The sequence below is a fragment of the Callithrix jacchus genome, chromosome 7 (assembly GCF_049354715.1).
Source record: "Callithrix jacchus isolate 240 chromosome 7, calJac240_pri, whole genome shotgun sequence".
In the NCBI taxonomy this organism is placed as follows: Eukaryota; Metazoa; Chordata; class Mammalia; order Primates; family Cebidae; genus Callithrix; species Callithrix jacchus.
The window spans coordinates 122,461,907-122,481,833 of NC_133508.1; the positions used below are offsets into that span (position 1 = coordinate 122,461,907).

The 19,927-nt window shown below is 39.5% G+C and overlaps 1 long non-coding RNA gene and 1 pseudogene across 2 annotated transcripts in view; one reads left to right on the forward strand and one right to left on the reverse strand.

Annotated features, from left to right (window-relative positions):
- Positions 1-19,927, forward strand: part of LOC144577034 (uncharacterized) — a 46,866-nt gene that overhangs the window by 22,673 nt on the left and 4,266 nt on the right. The window lies entirely within an intron of this gene.
- Positions 23-19,183, reverse strand: LOC100392945 (pre-mRNA-splicing regulator WTAP pseudogene; annotated as a pseudogene).

A 19,927-nucleotide genomic window follows, 5' to 3' on the forward strand; every position in this document is an offset into this window, starting at 1 on the left:
TACAAGCTGGACAGTGTAAGAACGTGGCTTTTTTTTTTTTTTTTTTTGGCTCAAAAAGTCTGAGTCTTGGTGTGGAAACCAGTACTTGGCTGTCCCACCACAGCTTTCTCGTAGTGGGACTGTCAGGGAAGTCTTGACTGGGGAGTATGATTTGTTTACCTATCAGGTGTAAACTTCCAGGCACTCAATTCATTTTGGGCTTGTTCCAGTTTGTCTTTAGTCTGTTCCAGTTCACCTTTCATTTTTAGGAAAAAAGGTTGATCGCTGGGTCTACAATTGTTGATCTCAGTTGGGCAACGCTCAACTGGACTTGCTTGAGGTACTGGATTTGAGTACTACACTCTTGCATCTCTTGTTCCTTGGGTTGCTGGTCGCATTGCAAGGATGTTTTTTCCTGCGTGCAGACTCGGGCTGCTGTTGCCTTAGTTTTTCTTCAGACTCTCTTAGGCTAGTTACGTCATTAGAGTTAAGATCCGTGTACTTGCCCTCCAGAGCGTGTGCATATGCTTCATATTGTTTCCATCTTAGAATTAACTCATCTCTTGCCATAACTTTGAAGTCTGTTTTACTCAGTCGAACCTTTTTGGGAAGAGGTTCTTCGTTGGTCGTCTTGAATCCTCTCCTGACCCTGACGGAAGCCGCGCCGGCATCGCTAGTCGCGGAGGCGGAGGCCGCACTGCTCGCCCCGCCGCCCGGGACCCCTGAGCCACCGCGCAGCCGGACCGTTCTGCCGCCGGCCCCGCAGTGCTCCTAGCCCAGGAAGATAATGCTTTAATAATAGTTTGTATCATTCCTGATAACTAGCTTTGGCTTGCTACTGTAGAACAGAATGACCGGTTGTTGTTCTTCCCCACTTCAAAAGAAGAATGCTATTCTGATAAGGATTTTTGTTATTATTAAGTGCTAACTGCCTGAGATATTTTAAATATTTACATTATTTGGTGAGTGGAAGTCAGCCTTCATAATAATAATTTACATTTAAATAGCTCTTTTCATTTTTTACCCAATCTGTCCCAAGTTTTAGGAATAAAACAGCAAATCTTAGCTAGGAATTTACTTTTCAACTGTGAATGTCTCAACACCAATTTCAAGGAGGCTTTTTTTTTTAACTTTTACAAATTGAAAACAGTTTTCTCAACTATCGAGAAAAAACTAAAAATTGAAATCTGTTTTTTAATGGAAGCATTAAGATCATAAATCATGGCAGGCAAAGGGGAAAAGTCATCTCAAATGGGTAAAGCACAATCCTCCAAGAACAGACACTAGAGCTCAGCCTAAAGGGCATATCTTCAAAGTGCACGTGTTGGTATGTTATTTTAGAACTGTTCTTGAGAGCTGGGGTTATATAGAAAAGGCCTTGTTTCCATAGTCTGCTATAAATAAAATGTGAACCATTACATCGTTTCTTAAGAGAGTTTTATAGAAATACCAGGCGTAGCTTCAAGTATAGCAATTTATACAAGTACCTCTCTAAATATAAGTCTTGGAATTGTTGCTAAGCCAGGTAATAAGGGACATTACCACTTTTGCTAAGGCATATTTGTGTGACAGATTAGACCCTGTTTAGGCACCTATTTACAGGTCAAAGCCTGTAGACCTTGAAAGGAGAAAGCAGGGAGTTCACCCAGGCTGGCCTCCAGCTCCAAGGCAGCTGTGTAATCCCACTGAACCTGTTTGGCAGCTCATGCGGCAACTGCTGCAGCTTGCAGATAAGACCCTCTTGGAAAGCCTGATAGCCCTTGTCAATAACGAAACTTCAAGAGCAACTGGAATTTTCTAAAACATCAAAACACATTCTCTGATTTGTGCTGATACCCAGTCATTACAGAGAGCCAATTGAGTAAGATTTTTGTTAAGGAAAGACAAAAGACAATTCTTTGCTTCTTTAAAACTGTCATATGTAAATCTCAAAACTTATCTTGATCATAAGCAACCATTGTTTGCTTATCTGTTGCATCATTGAAGCAAAACAAGTCATAGTAGCCATAAAAACAAGACTAACATTGAATTTCCATAACTCTTTGGACAGTGGGTTGGAAAGTGCTATTAAAACAAAGTTGTTTCATAATCTCCCGATTGGATAGGTATTGCAAGATCCCATCTTTCACATTAGCATGAATTTTATTGCCTCTAGAAAGGCAAAATTGGTCTAGGTCAAAGGGCAAATGAGTGCCCTATCTACAACCCATAACAAAGTGAGGCTTTTAGCCAGAAGAAAAATGAAGCTGTTTAGCACTCTGGATTCAGGGCTCCATACTAAATTGTCTCACTCAGGGAATATGGAATGTTCCTGAAATTATGCTGGGTCTATCCTTTTTGCTTTTCAAAAACCTAGTCACTGAAGAGAGAATATATTTATTAAAACTAGATACCAAGAAGCCTCTGATTGTCAAATAAAAGAAAAATTATTGGAACACAATACTCAAAAAGACCATGAAGATGTTTTAGTCAGAGAAAGAAGAAAAAGACTGCGTGGGTCGACAATGACAAGGGGCTGGAATGTAGAAGCCCAGGGGAGTCAGAAAAGAGAAAAATGTGGCGTATGTGTCTGGTGAAGCTGTATGAAACAGTGCCCTATCTCTCTGTGTCTAATCAGTCATAGTTGATTCTCATAGAGCTTTCACTGCTGTTTTTTTCCCTCTAATACCACTTTACAGGGTGAGAGGTAGAGTTCCTTTCACAGTTGTGACTTAGCTTTTCTTTTGTAAACAGGTTTTCATTTGTTTAAAAGAAGTTGCACTTACATATGAAAGGACTCACAAGGAAATAATGAAAAACACTGTAAATTCTGCGTTGAGGCTGTAGAGAGCCAAAGTGCTCTAAAAATAATTTTGTTATAGTAAGCTGAAACCACAAAGTTCAATCAGATTTAAAGAAGCAGAATGAGGGAATAAACTGTGAAACAGCAGGTCTCAGAATATGAGGTTGTGGGCCATTGAAGAAAAAAATTAAAGGATTTCATAAAAAGTATGAAAAGAAAATAAACCTTTTAACAAATTTTGTTCTTTGGAATCACAGTGGAAAGCTTCTCTCTCAATAACAAAATCTTAGTCAAATATAGCTGAGGTTTGCTACATTTTATTACCTAAGTGCCAAACTGAAAAGAAAAATTTAAAAGTACTTAAATATTTTATTGTTTTAAATCAAGTTTAAATAAATGAAGAGACGATTCCATGTTGCCTAAGTATTTTCATGACAGTTCAAGTTTCTTTCTAAATTAAAATCTAATTTAACAAGAAAATTACTGGAGATTGTTATTCACTTATTTATTTCCCCCATAATGAAAATGGCTTTAGTTTTTCTGACTACATAAGTAATGAACTTTTTTTAATTAAAAAAAAAAAAGAAAACAAGTTATAGACAGAAAGAAAGTAAAACTGTCCTGAAACCTCATCACCCTGTGATAACCACTGTTAATATTTTGGCAACCATCCTTTCATGCATCACACATCTCCGTATACAAATTTATATAAGGAGAATAACATGCATGCTCTTCTTATTATGGCGCTTAATTTTTTTAAATATTGCTTAGTTGGTTGTTTTCTTCATCTTTGGGAATCAATATCAAAATATGGTATAAATATGTCCTTTTCTTTTCCCATGCTCATGAAATCTGATACATATATATTCTGTGTGTCTGTGTATAATAGACACGCTATGCATTTCGTCTGTCTCATCTAAATTGTCATGGATTCCCCTCCAAAAACCCTGGATAGTTCTAAATCATTCTTTTTAATAGCTGCGTAATTTTCTATTATATGCATGAACCATAATTTATTTAATCATTTTTCTACCTAACACCTAATTTTTGACTTTTTTTCCAGTGGCACACCAGGTTACAGTAAACATCTTTCTATGTATAACCTTTCACACTGGTGCTTTTACATAAGTAGGAAAAATCTTCCTATGAATAGATTGCCGAGAAAAAGAGTATATCTCTTTTTAATTTTAATTTTGCTTTCCAAAATACTATAACAGTTCACATTTCCACTAGCAATGTGTGAGAATAGTCTTCTCCACATATTCCTGAAAGCAGTAGCTGTTATCCCTTTTTAATTTTTGCCAGTCTGGTGTCTGTAAAGATATGCTCACTTGTTTCTTTAATTTGCAGTTCCCTGACTCCTCATGAGATTAATCGTTCCGGCATCTTTTTTTGTGTTTAGAGGCCATCTTGGATTTCCTCTTACATTAATTGACCGTTTATGCCCTTTGACCATTTTTTTATTATGTGACCTTCTTAGCTTTTTGTACAGTAAAATTATTGACCCTTTATTTTTCACATGCACTGGAAATATTTTTCTTAATCTATTATTTGTCTTTTTAATTTGTCTGTGATACTATAATATTTTTTATACTTCAGTAGTTCTCTCCTTTTACTTTTACAGCTTCTGGGTTTCCTGCTAAAAAATCCCTCCAACATCAGCCGGGCACAGTGACTCATGCCTGTAATCCTAGCACTCTGGTAGGCTGAGGTGGGTGGATTACCTAGCACTCTGGTAGGCTGAGGTGAGGTCTCAGCAGTTTGAGACCAGTTTGGCCACTATGGTGAAACCCCGTCTCTACTAAGTACACAAAAATTAGCTAGGTATGGTGGTGGGCGCCTGTAATCCCACCTACTCAGGAGACTGAGGCAGGAGAAGCACTTGAACCTGGGAGGCAGAGGTTGCAGTGAGCCGCAATCACACCATTGTACTCCAGCTGGGTGACAAGAGCGAAACTTCATCTCCAATAAATAAATAAATAATAAATAAATCCCTCCAACATCTATCCAGGGCAAAATTTCTTTTTTATATTTTCTGATGCTGACAAACAAAAATGGCATATATTTATCACATATGACATGATGTTTGAAATATGTATACATTGTGGAATGGCTCAATTGAGCTAATTAAAAAATATATATTGTCTCACATTTATTTTTTGTGGTCAGAATACCTCAAATCTACTCTCTTAGTGATACTCAAGAATATAATGCAGTTACTTACTATAGTCACCATATTGTACAATAGATTTATTGAACTTATTCCTCCGATCTAACTGAAATTTTGTAGGGCTAAATTTTCATCGTTACTTTTTTTTTTAAGAAACAGAGTCTTGTTCTGCCACCCAAGAGTTTAGTGGTGTGATTGTAACTCACTGTAGCCACGAGCTCCTGGGCCCAAGTACTCCTCTCATCTCTGCCTACTGAGTAGCTGGGACGATAGTCATGCACCACCACACCCAGCTATTTTTAAATTTTATTTTTGTAGAAATGGGGTCTCACCATGCTGCCCAAGCTGGTCTCAAATTCCTGGTCTCAAGCAGTCATCCCACCTCAGCCTCCCAAAGTGCTGGGATGACAGGTGTGAGCCACCACACCCGGCCCCATTGTTACATTTTTAACATTTATTTTTGTTTTGTTTTGTTTTGTTTTGTTTCCCCGAGTCAGAGTTTCGTTCTTGTTACCCAGGCTGGAGTGCAATGGCGCCATCTCAGATCACCGCAACCTCCACCTCCTGGGTTCAGGCAATTCTCCTGCCTCAGCCTCCTGAGTAGCTGGGATTACAGGCACACGCCACCATTCCCAGCTAATTTTTTGTATTTTTAGTAGAGATGGGGTTTCACCATGTTGACCAGGATGGTCTCAATCTCTTGACCTCGTGATCCACCCACCTCAGACTTCCAAAGTGCTGGGATTACAGGCTTGAGCCACTGCACCTGGCCCCATTTTTAACATTTATAACTCAAATCCATTTGAAATTTGTGTATGTAGTATAAGGTAAGAGTCTCACTTTTTAGTCCAACCTATATAGAGAGGTATTTATCAGCTAAATATGTAAAGCATATCATCCTTAACCATTGAATTGAAGTATAACATTTTGCATGTATGAAGTTACCATATGTCCTGGGACCAGGGGTACCTCCAAAATATAAATAATTAAAGCAGTATGGACATAGACCAGTCAGAACAGATGCTGTCTGTAAACCACTGCAATATGGATATCATGCAAACCAAGAGGACAGCAGTCCTGCCTTGAATCTATTTCTGGGTTCTCTATTCTGTTTCAATGACATACTTGTCTATTCCTATGCCAGCATCATATTATTCTAATTTCAGTCATTTTTGAAGTATTTTAACATCTGAGCAAGCATGTCTCACACATTATTTTTTTTCATAACTTCTCTGGCTATTCTTGGACATTTATTCATATACATGAATTATAAGATCTGTTTATCCAGCTCCGAAAAATCAACTATTCTTGTGTAAACAAACTGTGATAAAGTTATATCAGTTTTGAAAGATGTTACAGAAACTACAATTTCTCTTTTACTATTCTCCCCTTCGTCCTTCCCAGTAAATGTTTTGGCTAGGTGCAGTGGCTCATGCCTGTAATCTCAACACTTCAGGAAGATGGAGGCAGGAAGATCACTTGAGGCCAGGAGTTTGAGACCAGACTGGGTAACATAGTGAGATCCTCATCTCGACAAAAGATTTCAAAAGTAGTTGGGCATGGTAGTGCATGCCTCTACTACATGCTTTTCAAGAGGCTGAGGCAGAAGGATTGCTTGAGCCCAGGAGCTCCAGGCTGCAATGAGTTATAATTAAACCACTGAACTCCAGCCTGGGTGACAGAGTGGGATCTTGTCACTTAAAAAAAGAAAAAAAAAGAGAAAGTTTAGGCTGAGCACATAGTCCCCCTCGAATAAAGACTCCATTTCCCAGCCTTCTTTGCAGGTATCAGTATACATGTGACTAAGTTCTGGCCAGTGAGATGTTAGCAGAATTAATATATGTAACTTTCAGAAAGTGCTTTATAGTAATACTTTAGGGTAGGGCTGCACAGCAGGAGGCAAGCAGTGAGCAAACAAAGCTTCATTTGTTTTGAAGCTTCATTTGCTTTCCCCTTCACTCACATTACCACCTGAGCTCCACCTCCTGTCAGATCAGCAGTGACATTAGATTCCCGTAGGAGCATAAACCCTACTGTGAACTGTGCATGTGAGGGATCTAGGTGCAGCTCCTTATGAGAATCTAATGCCTGATGATCTGTCACTGTCTCCCATCACCCCAGATGGGACTGTCTAGTGTAAGAAATCAAGCTCAGGGCTCCCACTTATTCTACATTATGGTGATTTGTATAATTATTTCATTATATGTTATAATGTAAAAATAATAGAAATAAAGTACACAATAAAAGTAATGTAGTTGACTCATTCTGAAACCATACCCCCTACCTCGGTTCATGGAAAAACCAAGATGCTTTTGGCACCAGAGATTGGTTTCTTCCATGAAACCAGTCCCTGGTGCCCAAAAGGTTGGGGACTGCTGCTTTAGGGCACTGCCCAGACACCACTTCAGAGCTGCTGCACTCATTCCCTCAGCTGTTGGCTCTCGGCTGCATCCTGCTTCAAGAACTGCCATCAGCTGCAGGGAGCCACCTCGCCTAACATTGCTTCCTCTTCACAGGGGTGCCCATCAACCCACTGCAACAACTGGTCGATGCAGTCCCCTTGCTTTAAGAGAAATCAATGCTAAAGAGCTACCACAGTTTCAGAACTCCTTGAGGAATTGGCTGAGGCCTTTGTCTCAAATTTTGTGGTAACTCTTTGCCCAATAACTCATCCCCCAGATATTGGTCCCAAGATCACTTCCCAGTAAACTTCCTGCTGTCAGTCTCTGGCTCAGGGTTAATTCCCCTGGAACCCACATTAGATGTGTCCTTAAAGAGAAATTAAGGACATGCTCTCTCCTTCTGCTGGCTGAGTGAAGGCATGGCAGAGCATCAACGGAAATGAGGCCTGAGGCTCTGGCATTGTGAAGCACCTTACCAGCCCTTGAAGGGCCTACCCCAGACTTTTAAATAGGGAAAAATAAGCTTCTATGTTGTTTAAACCACTGTTAGTATGAATATGCCCTAATATACAATAATTAACTTTTTTTTGTTATTAAATTCTCCCATCCTAGAACATGTGGAGGTCTTTTTTTGTACCTCTCAAAAAAATCTTATCATTTTCTTCATATGGGTCTCAAACAGTTCATGTTAAATTTATTTAGAAATAATTTATAAGTATTTCACTACTGCAAATAAAATGTTTTCCCATTTCCATTTCTTAGTGATTACTTTTACTTTTTATTTTTGTTTTTAATTAATTTTCTTGAGACAGGGTCTTGCTCTGCCACCCAAGCTGAGTGCAGTGGCATGATCATAGCTCATGGTTATTTTCATTATAGCAAAAAGAAATTATAGTATTTATTTGTTTTTACTTTTTGTTTCAGTTTTTATTTCAGATACAGGGAGTACATGTGTTACATGGGTATATTGCACTCAAGTAGTGAGCATAGGACCCAATAGGTCGTTTTTCAACCCACACCCCTATCTTTTGTTCCCATGCCTGTGTCCATAGATACTCAGTGTTTAGCTCCAACTTGTAAGAGAGAACATGCAGTGTTTGGTTTTCTGTTTCTGTGTTAATTAACTTATGATTATGGCCACCAGCTCTATCCATGCTGCTGCAAAGGACATGATTTTATTCTTTTTTATGACTGCATAGTATTCCATGTTGGATATGTACCACATTTTCTTTATCCAATCCACCACTGATGGACACCTACGTTGTTTCCATGTCTTTGATATTCTGAAATGCAGCAATGAATGTATGAGTGTATGTGTCTTTTTGGTAAAATAAGATATTTTTCTTTGGGTATATACCCAGTAATGGGATTTCTGGATCGAATGAAGCTCTGTTTAAAGTTCTTTGAGAAATCTCCAAAGTGCTTTTCACAGTGGCTGAACTAATTTACATCCCCACCAACAGTGTATAAGCATTACCTTATTTCTGCAGCCTTGCCAGCATCCATTACTTTTTGTTTGCTTGTGGGGTTTTTTTCCCTTTTTTTTTTTTTTTTTGAGTTGGAGTCTCGCTCTGTGGCCCAGGCTGGAGTGCAGTGACATGATCTCGGCTCACTACAACCTCTGTTTCCTGGGTTCAAGCTATTCTCCTGCCTCAGCCTCTTTAGTAGCTAGGACTATGAGCATGAGCCACCATAGCCAGCTAATTTTTTTGTATTTTTAGTAAAGATGGGATTTCACCATGTTGGTCAGGCTGGTCTTGAACTACAAATCTCAAATGATCTGCCCGCCTTAGCCTCCCAAAATGCTGGGATTACAAGTGTAAGCTATGACACCCAGGCTGGGTTTTTTTGACTTTTTAATAATAGCCATTTTAAGTGGTGTGAAATATCTCATTGTGGCTTTGATTTGCATTTCTCTGATGATTAATGATGATGAACATTTATTCGTATGCTTGTTGACCACGTGTATATCTTTTATTGAGAATCTTCTGTTCATATTCTTTGGCTATTTTTTAATAAGGCTGTTTTTTGCTTGTTGATTTAAGTTCTTAATAGATTCTGGATGTTGGACCTTTGCCACACGCATAGTTTGCAAATATTTTCTCCCATTCTGTAGATTGTCTGTTTACTTTATTGTTAGTTTCTTTTGCCATGCATAAGCTCTTTAGTTTCATTAGTTTCCACTGTCAATTTTTTATTTTGTCTCAATTGTTTCTGGGGACTTAACTAAAGAATTTTTTCCCAGGCTGATGTCAAGAAGGGTATTTCCTTGGTTTTCTCTTAGGGTTTTTATAGTTTGAAGTCTTACATTTAACTCTGTAATCCATCTTGCGTTAATTTTTGTATATGGTGAAAGGTAAGGGTCCAGTTTCATTCTGCATATGCCTAGCCAGTTATCCCAGTGCCATTTATGGAATAGGGAATCCTTTCCCCATTGCTTGTTTTTGTAGACATTGTCAAATATCAGATGATTCTAAATGTGCAGCTTTATTTCTGGGCTCTCTATTCTGTTCCATTGGTCTGTGTTTCCTGTTTTTGTAACAGTACAATGCTGCTTTAGTTATTACATCCTTGTAGTATAGTTTGAAGTCAAGGCAGTGTGATACCTTTGGCTTTGTTCTTTTTGCTTAGGATTGCTTTGACTATTCAGGCTCTGTTTTGGTTCCATATGAATTTTAGAATAGTTTTTTATATTTCAGTGAAGAATGGCATTGGTAGTTTGATAAGAATAGCATTAAATCTAGAAATTGCTTTGCACAGTATGGCCATTTTAATGATACTGATTCTTCCAATCCATGAGCATGGAATGTTTTTCCATTTATTTGTGTCATCCCTGATTTCTTTCAGAAGTGTTTTGTAGCTCTCCTTATAGAGATCCTTTACCTCCTAGGTTAGCTGTGCTCCTAGGTATTTCATTTTCTTTGTGGCTATTGTAAACGGGATTGTGTTTTTTATTTAACTCTCAGCCTGGACATTATTGTTGTATAGAAATGCTACTGATTTTTCCACACTGATTTTGTATCTTGAAACCTTACTAAAATCATGTATCAGTTCTAGTAGCCTTTTGATGGAGTATATAAGGTTTTCTAAGTATAGAATCATATATCATCAGCAAAGTTTGACTTCTTTTCCTATTTGGATGCCTTTTATTTCCTTCTCTTGCTTGACTGCTCTTGCTAGAACTTCCAGTACTATACTGAATAGGAATGGTGAGAGTGGGCATTTTTGTCTTGTTCCAGTTCTCACAGGGAAGGGTTCCAGCTTTTGCCCATTTTGTATGATGTTGGCTCTGGATTTGTCAATGATGGCTCTTATTATTTTGAGGTATGTTCCTTTGAGCCCTAGTTTGTTTACTATTTTTATCATGAAGAGATGTAGAATTTTACTAAAAGCTTTTTATGCATCTATTGAGATGACTGTATGGTTTTTAATTCTGTTTATGCAGTGAATCATATTTATTGATTCACATGTTGAACCAGCCTTGCATCCCAGAAACAAAGCCTACTTGATTGTCCCACATTCTTTTTTTTTTTTTGAGATAGAATCTTACTCTGTAGTGCAATGGTGCAATTTCAACTCACTATAACCTCCACCTCCCAGGCTCAAGCGATTCTCTCACCTAAGCATCCTGAGTAGCTGGGACTACAGGAATGTATCACCATACTTGGCTAATTTGTAAGTCTTTTGCAGAGATGAGGTGTTATTATATTTCCCAGACTGGTCTTGAACGCTAGAGCTCAAGCAATCCTCCTACTTCGGCCTCCCAAAGTCTTGGATTACTGGCATGAGCCACAACTTCTGTATTAACTTTGATAGGCTGCTGGATTTGGTTAGATAATATTTTGTTAAGGATTTTTGCATCTGTGTTCATCAGGGATATTAGCCTGAAGTTTCCTTTAGAAATTATTTATTTACAGAGTGTACTGACATGATTTGTTTTTCTTTCTTTTTTTTTAAGGGACGAGTCTCCCTATGTTGCCCAGGCTGGAGTGCAGTGGCTATTCACAAGCAGGTCCATAGCACACTGCAGCCTTGAGCTCCTGGGCTCAAGCAGCACTCTCGCCTCACCCCCTCACACTACAGGCATGTGCCACTGTGCCTGATGAGATGACTTCTTTTTTTTCTTTCTGAGATGGAGTCTCGCTCTGTCACCCAGGCTGGAGTGTAGTGGTGCGATCACAGCTCACTGCAACCTCTGCTTCCTGGGTTCAGGCAACTCTCCTGCCTCAGCCTCCCAAGTAGCTGGGATTACAGGTGTCCACCACCATACCCAGCTAATTTTTGTATTTTTGGTAGAGATGGGTTTTTCCCATGTTGGCCAGGCTGGTCCTCCTGGCCTCAAGTGATCTACCCACCTCAGCCTTCCAAATTGCTAGGATTACAGGCATAAGCCACTGCACCTAGCCAACTTTTAAATTCGTATTTATTGCATAGTGGTAAAAGAGTACTATAACTCTACAGTTCGACTACCTGTAGTTGAATCTTGATTTCACTTCTTACTTTAAGTGAATTACTTAATTGCTCTGGCCCTCAGTTCCCTCATTTGCAAAATGGTTTGATTCACCTCACTTACAGAGTTGTCATGAGGTGTTAAAAAGATAAACTTAGATACATTAAAAATATAAAGCACTTGGCCGGGCGTGGTGGCTCAAGCCTGTAATCCCAGCACTTTAGGAGGCCGAGGCAGGTGGATCACGAGGTCAAGAGATCGAGACCATCCTGGTCAACATGGTGAAACCCCGTCTCTACTAAAAATATAAAAAAATTAGCTGGGCATGGTGGCGCATGCCTGTAATCCCAGCTACTCAGGAGGCTGAGGCAGGAGAATTGCCTGAACCCAGGAGGCGGAGGTTGCAGTGAGCTGAGATCGTGTCATTGCACTCCAGCCTGGGTAATAAGAGTGAAACTCTGTCTCAAAAAAAAAAAAAAAAAAAATATATATATATATATATATATATATATATATATATATACAGTACTTGTTTGAGCATTCAGTAATTCATGGGTTGGGCAGCACCAGACCACAGTAATTTAGCACTCTGATGGGTAGGGAATGGTGAGAAACGAAACGTTTATAAGGTGTTCGTGGAAGCAAAACAAAACATATTTGAGGCTGGGCACAGTGGCTCACACTTTTAATTTCAGCACTTTGGGAGGCCATGGTGGGAGGATTGTTTAAGCCCAGGAGCTCAAGAATAGCCTGGGCAACATAGTGAGACCTCATCTCTACAAATAATAATAATAATTATTATTATATTTGTATACACATACATAAAAATAGACATATATGTATATTTGTATGTGTATATACATATTTGGCTAAAATAGAATGTCTCCGGTTAGAGGCTAGTTAGGGGTTTCTGATTAGTTAAACTTAGGGGATTTTTGTTGTTGTTGTTTTGAGATGGAGTCTTACTCTGTTGCCCAGGTTGGTGTGCAGTGGCACAATCTTGGCTCACTAGAACCTCTGCCTCCTGGGTTCAAGCAGTTCTCCTGCCTCAGCCTTGGGAGCAGCTGAGATTACAGCATGCACCACCACACCCAGCTAATTTTTGTACTTTTAGTAGAGACAGGGTTTCACCATGTTGGCCAGGCTAATCTTGAACACCTGACCGCAAGTAATCCACCCACCTCAAAGCTTAGGTTTTTTGTACTGTTTGCATGGGCTTTGGTTTACTTATGTAGCAACTCAGGGCATTGGAGTCATCTCAATCTAATGGTCTCTCAATTAAATTTATGTTTTAAAAAGGATTCGTGAATTAATACATAGAAAGCTCTTAGAACATACTTGACACATAGTAAGTCCTATATAAGCATTAGCTATTATTATTATGATTTTCGTCATGAAAATTTCCAGCAAGGGCCCATCACAGTAGACAGATGGTGATTACTTTGTCCTTCCAGCTAATTCAAAGGCTTACAAATTCTGGATATTATGGCAACTTGGTTATTACTCATTGTATTAGAAAAGGACAGGTAATGTGATCATCTATTAAATGTCAATACAACAAAGGTTTTTTCTCGCTCCACATGTCCAGTTTAAATTATTGGAGGTTGGGAGGTGGACCTGCTCCAATTAGTCATTCAAGGACCCAGGTGAATGGGGGCTCCCAGTGGCTTCAAGGGGAAAAAAATTGGGTAGAATTCACGTCCATTCTGAAATGCCTTGCACCAGATGTCATCTACATTTCTTCGACTTACTTCCATTGATGAGAACTAGTCATGAGGTGTTGGCTTATTGCAAAGGGGCTGGGAAGTATGGTCTTCCTATATTCCCAAGAGAATCAGATACATGCAAGGAGTGACATATCTGTCGCATCTATTTACCTCTCACTCTTCAAAGTGATTTCAATCTGTTGTGATGCTTTTTATCCATTCATTTTCTAAAATGATGATATAAAGCATATAATCAAAATTGGACAAAAGTTGTCTATGCAAACAGTATTATTTATAGTTGGGGATTATATTTTTGACAGAGGTCACAACAATAACAATGACAGTGATAAGAAATAACTATAATTGATTGAGAACTTATTATTAGTTAAGGACTTTTCCTGGATTATCTCATGCTGAGAAATTATTCCTAGTATTATCTGAATGTTATAGATAAGGAAATGAGGCTCAAATAGCTTAAGCAATTGGCGCAAGGTCACAGGTAGTAAGGAACAGGGCCAGGCACTGAATTCAAGAGAACTGAATCCAAGGTCCAGGTCCTACCCATTATGGCACAGAGTAGCAAATGTATCACAGCTGTGACCAGTGACATGCTCTATAAACAAATTAAAATAATATTTAAAACAAATTTAAATAATATTGTCACTGTAAAGGGTTAGAGAGGCTTCCAATCATAATAATTCGAAGCCTCTCTAACTCTTTACAGTGACAATATTATGCTTTGATTCACATAAGTTGGTACTAGAAAGCTTCTTAAAGATCACCTAGTACAACTCTTTTTATTTTCTTCAAAAGAAACTATGTTAGGATGAAGTTAAGCTGTACCATCTGGAAAAGAAGTTTTTTTTTCTCTATATCTCAGTTTTAATGTGAATGGTCTTGGTCTTCAGGGTAGATTTGCTCTTCATGATCACTCAAGGACCGAGTTCCTTTCAGGAAATTGCTGTACCCTCTCATAGGGCTTTGTCATCAAAGTTAGGCCACCATATCCAAGTTCCAGCCAGCAAGAAACAGGAAGAGCATATGCACGAGGTACATCTAGGCTCAGGCTTCCAAAACCTTAATGAAAACAGACGGCGGGGGCGGGAGGAGAAAGAAGTCCTAAAGAGCAGAAAAAAATGGTGAAAAGGGAGCATGACATTCCTTTCTTTTTGTGGTAGGAGGTGATATTATGGGGTAAAAGTAGGGAATTTTATCAGCCAGGGGTTAAAAAATATACACCAAAGAACAAAACTGCTTCATGCCTTTTTCCTCTTTTTCCTTTCTGTCCACCTCCTCTCATTACAGGCATACTTACAAAGAAGGGAAAGGCTGGCGCATGTCAATGAGCCAGCACCTCATCCCTCCATAGAAAAGGAGCACTGAGGGCCGGGCGCGGTGGCTCACGCCTGTAATCCCAGCACTTTGGGAGGCCGAGGTGGGTGGATCACGAGGTCAAGAGATCGAGACCATCCTGGTCAACATGGTGAAACCCCGTCTCTACTAGAAATACAAAAAATTAGTTGGGCATGGTGGCGCGTGCCTGTAATCCCAGCTACTCGGGAGGCTGAGACAGGAGAATTGCCTGATCCCCGGAGGCGAAGGTTGCAGTGAGACGAGATCGCGCCATTGCACTCCAGCCTGGATAACTGGAAGAGCGAAACTCCGTCTCAAAATAAAAAAAAAAAAAAGTAGGCAATGCAATCACATAGTTTAGAAATAAAAATGACATTAAAAGATATACACAGAGATATCTCACACCCCTGTTCCCAGTCCTGTTGTGAAAAGGCACTAGGCAATTAAGGAGATGATTTTATTCTGGCTATCATAATAGTCAGAATGTTTATCAATGAGGAAGGTTTCAAAGAGAAGGCAAGGGGCAGGTAAGCAAGGGTGTCACCATGCGTGGCTCTCATGGGAGACCCGAGGAAGGATAGAGTTGAATCTTACCTCAGACAGCAGGTGCTCTTGTGCTGGTTCCTGGCACACAAAGGGTTGGGGATTTCTGTTTTTTATTATTATTTTAGACAGAGTCTCGCTCTGTCCCCCAGGCTGGAGTGCAGTGGTGCGATCTCGGCTCACTGCAACCTCCACCTCCCAGGTTCAAGTAATTCTCCTGCCTCAGCCTCCTGAGTAACTGAGACTACAGGCGCCCACCACCATGCCTAGCTAATTTTTGTATTTTTGGTAGTGATGGGGTTTCACCATGTTGGCCAGGCTGGTCTTAAACTCCTGACCTCAGGCGATCCACCCACCTCGGCCTCCCAAAGTGCTGGGATTACAGGAGTGAGCCACCGCACCTGGTGGGTTGGGAATCTCTTAACCTTCACTGTTTTCTGGAAGCACAGGGCTTAAAGTCTGACATTGTCCGAGTCTACCCCAAACTCCTCTTGCCCTCTATAGTTGACTATTTTTATTGGTTTCTTACATGATGACAGTATTTCCTCATATAAATGCAAGTAAGTATGAATATATATTCATATCTTCCCCTTTCTCCCACGAAGAGTAGTGTAAGTAAATATATCATCTACAACTTCCTTATTTCCTTTTATAGTATATCCTGGATATCATTATACAATCATATGGAGAGTTTTTTTTCCCTCATTTTTTCCACTGCATAATGTTCCATAGTTATTTAAGCAGTCCCCTATGACGCATTCTATGACACTTGAATTAATTCCAATATTTTGCTTTCATAAACAATGTTTCAGTCAATAACCTGGTACATATATTGTACATGGACAGGCATAGCTCCAAGATACATTCCCAGAAGTGAGATTGCTGGATCAAAGAGTCAATATATTTGTAATTTCTGTAGATATTGCCAAATTGTTCTCTATATGGGTTGGACTATTTTGTCTTCCTACCTGCATTGTAAGAGCATGCAGTGTTCCCATAGTCTTACCAATAGAGTATGTTGTTAAGTGGAATTTTTCTAATCTAGTTGGTAATACTATTTACAAGTAGTTTTAATTTCCACTTCTCATAAGAATATATATTTGATTCAACTATTGTGAAAAATAATTTAGAAAATAGCCAGGTGCAGTGGCTCATGTCTATAAGGGATCCCTCAAGGGATCCTCCAGCCTTGGCCTCCCAGAGTACCAAGGCAGGAGGATCTCTTGAGGCCAGGAGTTCAAGACCAGCCTGGGCAACATAGCGAGACTCTGTTAGTATAAAAAGAAAAAAAGAAAAAATTAGGCAGGTGTAGTGGTGCACCTGTAGTCCCAGCTACTCTAAAGACGGAGGTAGTAGGATTGCTTGAGCCCAGGATTTTGAGGCTATAGTGAGCCATGACCATGCCACTGAACTCCAGGGTGGGTGACAGAGCGACAGAGCAATACATCATCTCTAAAAAAAGAGAGTAAGAAAGAAATACGCTCCACAGAAAACACTAGCACTTTGAATAACCAATGATCGGTTTCCCATCCCCACCAGTGTAAGCCCAAGTGATCATTGCCATTCCACAGGAAAGAGTATTATCATTGGTAGAGAGTAGCATGTCTGAGTTCTTCCACAAATTTTACCATGTTTGAGACACTAGGATACTTTACCAAGAAGGTAAAGTGGTTTCCTTATTTAATGAATCCTCAAACCTTTTAAAACTTTTCATTTTTTATGGATTGCTAGGAGGGGGGAATTATGAACTTTAATGGACCCCTTTTCTCAGAGCATCTTCGATCGTCTCCCTGGAACACATTTTGGGAAACATTGATTGAGAAGGTTTAAGAGGTTGGGTTTAATTTATACCCAGTTAAAGGTCAACCCGGGCCAGGCATTGTGGCTCACGCCTATAATCCCATCACTTTGGGAGGCCAAGGTGGGAGGATCATGAGGTCAGGAGCTCAAGACCAGCTTGGCCAACATGGTGAAACCCTATCTCTACTAAGAATACAAAAATTAGCCTGGTGTGGCGGTGGGTGCCTATAATTCTAGCTACTTGGGAGGCGGAGGCAGGAGAATCGCTTGGGAGGTTGCAGTGAGCTGAGATCACACTCCAGCCTGGGTGAAAGAGCGAAACTCATCTCAAAAAAAAAAAAAGGCCAACCCTGACAAGTCATTTTATTTAAGATAAAATCCCTATTGTTTTCTCATAACTTTTTCTTCTAATAATAGAGAAAAGGGGGAGGATCTCGGTTAATGGAAGGTTTTTATTAGTTGGATTACCTGAGGTACAGGAGTCAGAATCCAGCCTTGGTTAGCATCCCTCAGGGCCAGCCGAAGGAAATCAAGACATTGGCAAACTGTTGGGTGTTAGGCCTCTTTTCTCCTTCGCTGGTTTGCTCAGTTTGTGCCCCTACCACAAACAAGCTGGCAGGAAAAGACCTGAAAACTCATTTGCTCTTAGATGGTATTTGTTCATTTGCTCAATTGAACAAACTGTTATTTAATGAACAATTTCTAACTTTATTGCTTTGTGCTGAGTCCCTGAGGTAGTCTCAGAATAAATGCAAGGCTCCAGTGCACTCTCCAGCAGCCTCTGATCTCCTTAGGAGGATAAAATATGCCCAGCAGTGAGCTAACAATGTAAGTGTGATTAAGTGACAAGATGAGACTTAGGCTAATGTTACTTCTCCCTGGTAGCTCCTCTCTTGGGAGTCTACTTTTTAACCTTCCAGTAATGCTTTATTGGGAGCTCTTGTTGTGGAATTTCCTCAATTCCACAAACCAATATAAAGAGGCATTTTTCTTCTTTTCTTTTTTTGGGGGAGCAGGTATTCTTTTGTAATTGGCTATGGGTGACTCCCACAGTGAGGCCAGCCAGCTACTTTTGGGTAGCAGAGAGGGCTGGCCTGCTGGACCACCATGGGTAGTGCTTCAGTAGCCTTTAGCTCCACCTAAGGTTTATTTCTGCTAATTGCCATAATCTTGTCAAATTCACAAATGAGGGAGAAAAGGCCCAATCTACTTAATTTTTTTGTCCCAGTCCTCTTTTCACCTCCAAGTTGGTCTTTAGTGCATTGTGGCCACAAATTCCTTTTGCAGAAGGCAAAATCACTAGGTTCTCAGTTTGAGCACTGATGAGTAGTTTCTTAGAGCAGTCTAAAAAGAAATGTGGTTTTTGACAGCAGCTAAAAAGAGGACATATTAGAAATGCCAAATTACTGTTATAAAGCGTTGCCTTCTGGCAAGGGACTGAACAATTTAGACTTCAAGGATATGTAGAAATGTTTTGAAAGTTCTTGTTTAAATGTGATCTCAAGAAGTTAGAAGCAGGAAGTCAAGCCAACTAGATAAACTTTAAATGCGTACAATTTCATCTTGAAATCTTACTAACAAAAGTAGTTTTATAATCAAAGACTACCCAAATGCTTATTTACAAAGATGTTTGTCTCAACATTATTTATAGTGGTAAAAAATATGAAAACCATTTTAATGTCCAGTGGATAAGTGGTTCATTAAATAAGGTAAAACAGGCATAAAAATTATGAAAAACAAAGTCTCATTCTGTCACTGATATAGTTTGGATATTTGTCCCCCCCAATGTTGTATTGAAATATAATCCCCAGTGTTGGAGGTGGGGCCTGATGGGGGGTGATTGGATCATGAAGGAGAATTTTTCATGAATTGCTTAGCATCATCCACTTGGTGCTGTCCTCATGATATTGAATGAGTTATTGTGAGATCTGGTTGTTTAAAAGTATGTGGCACCTTACCCCCATCCTCTCTCTTGCTGCTGCTCTTGCCATGTGACATGCCCGCTCCCACTTTGCCTTCTGCCATGATTGTGGGCTTCCTGAGGCCTCCCTAACAGCCTGGCAGATGCCAGTACCGTGCTTCCTGTAAAGCCTAAAGAACTGTGAACCAATTAAACCTTTTCTTTATAAATTACCCAATCTCAGGTATTTCTTTATAGCAACAAAAAAAGGCCTAACACAGTCACCCAGCTGGAGTGCAATGGTGCAGTCATAGCTCACTGTACCCTGGAAACCCGAGCCTCAAGTGATCCTCCCACATTGGCCTCCTAAGTAGCTGGGACTACAGGCATGAACTACAACACCTGGCTAATTTTTTCAATTTTTTAGAGATGGGCTCTCACTATGTCGCCCCGGCTGGTCTTGAACTCATGGCCTCAAGGGATCTTCTTGCTTCAACCTCCCAAGCACTAGGATTACAGGTGTGAACCATCATGGCTGGTCAAAAATTGGGTTTTTAAAGAATTCTTAATTCTTATCTATATTGTTTAGAATATGTATATATGTGCATAGAAAAAAAAAACCCACTGTAAAAATACTATTAACATGTTAACAGTCGATTTCTCTGCTAATAATGACTTTTATTTTTAAATTTCTTTTGCTTCAGAACTTCTATAGTAAGAATGTATCGCATCTTCACAATCAGAAAAAAATTTTAATGAGCATTACTGTTACAAATAATTTACATCTAAATATATAAAGTTAATGTGATGAGAATTAAGTGAAACAATGTGACTTCAATAGA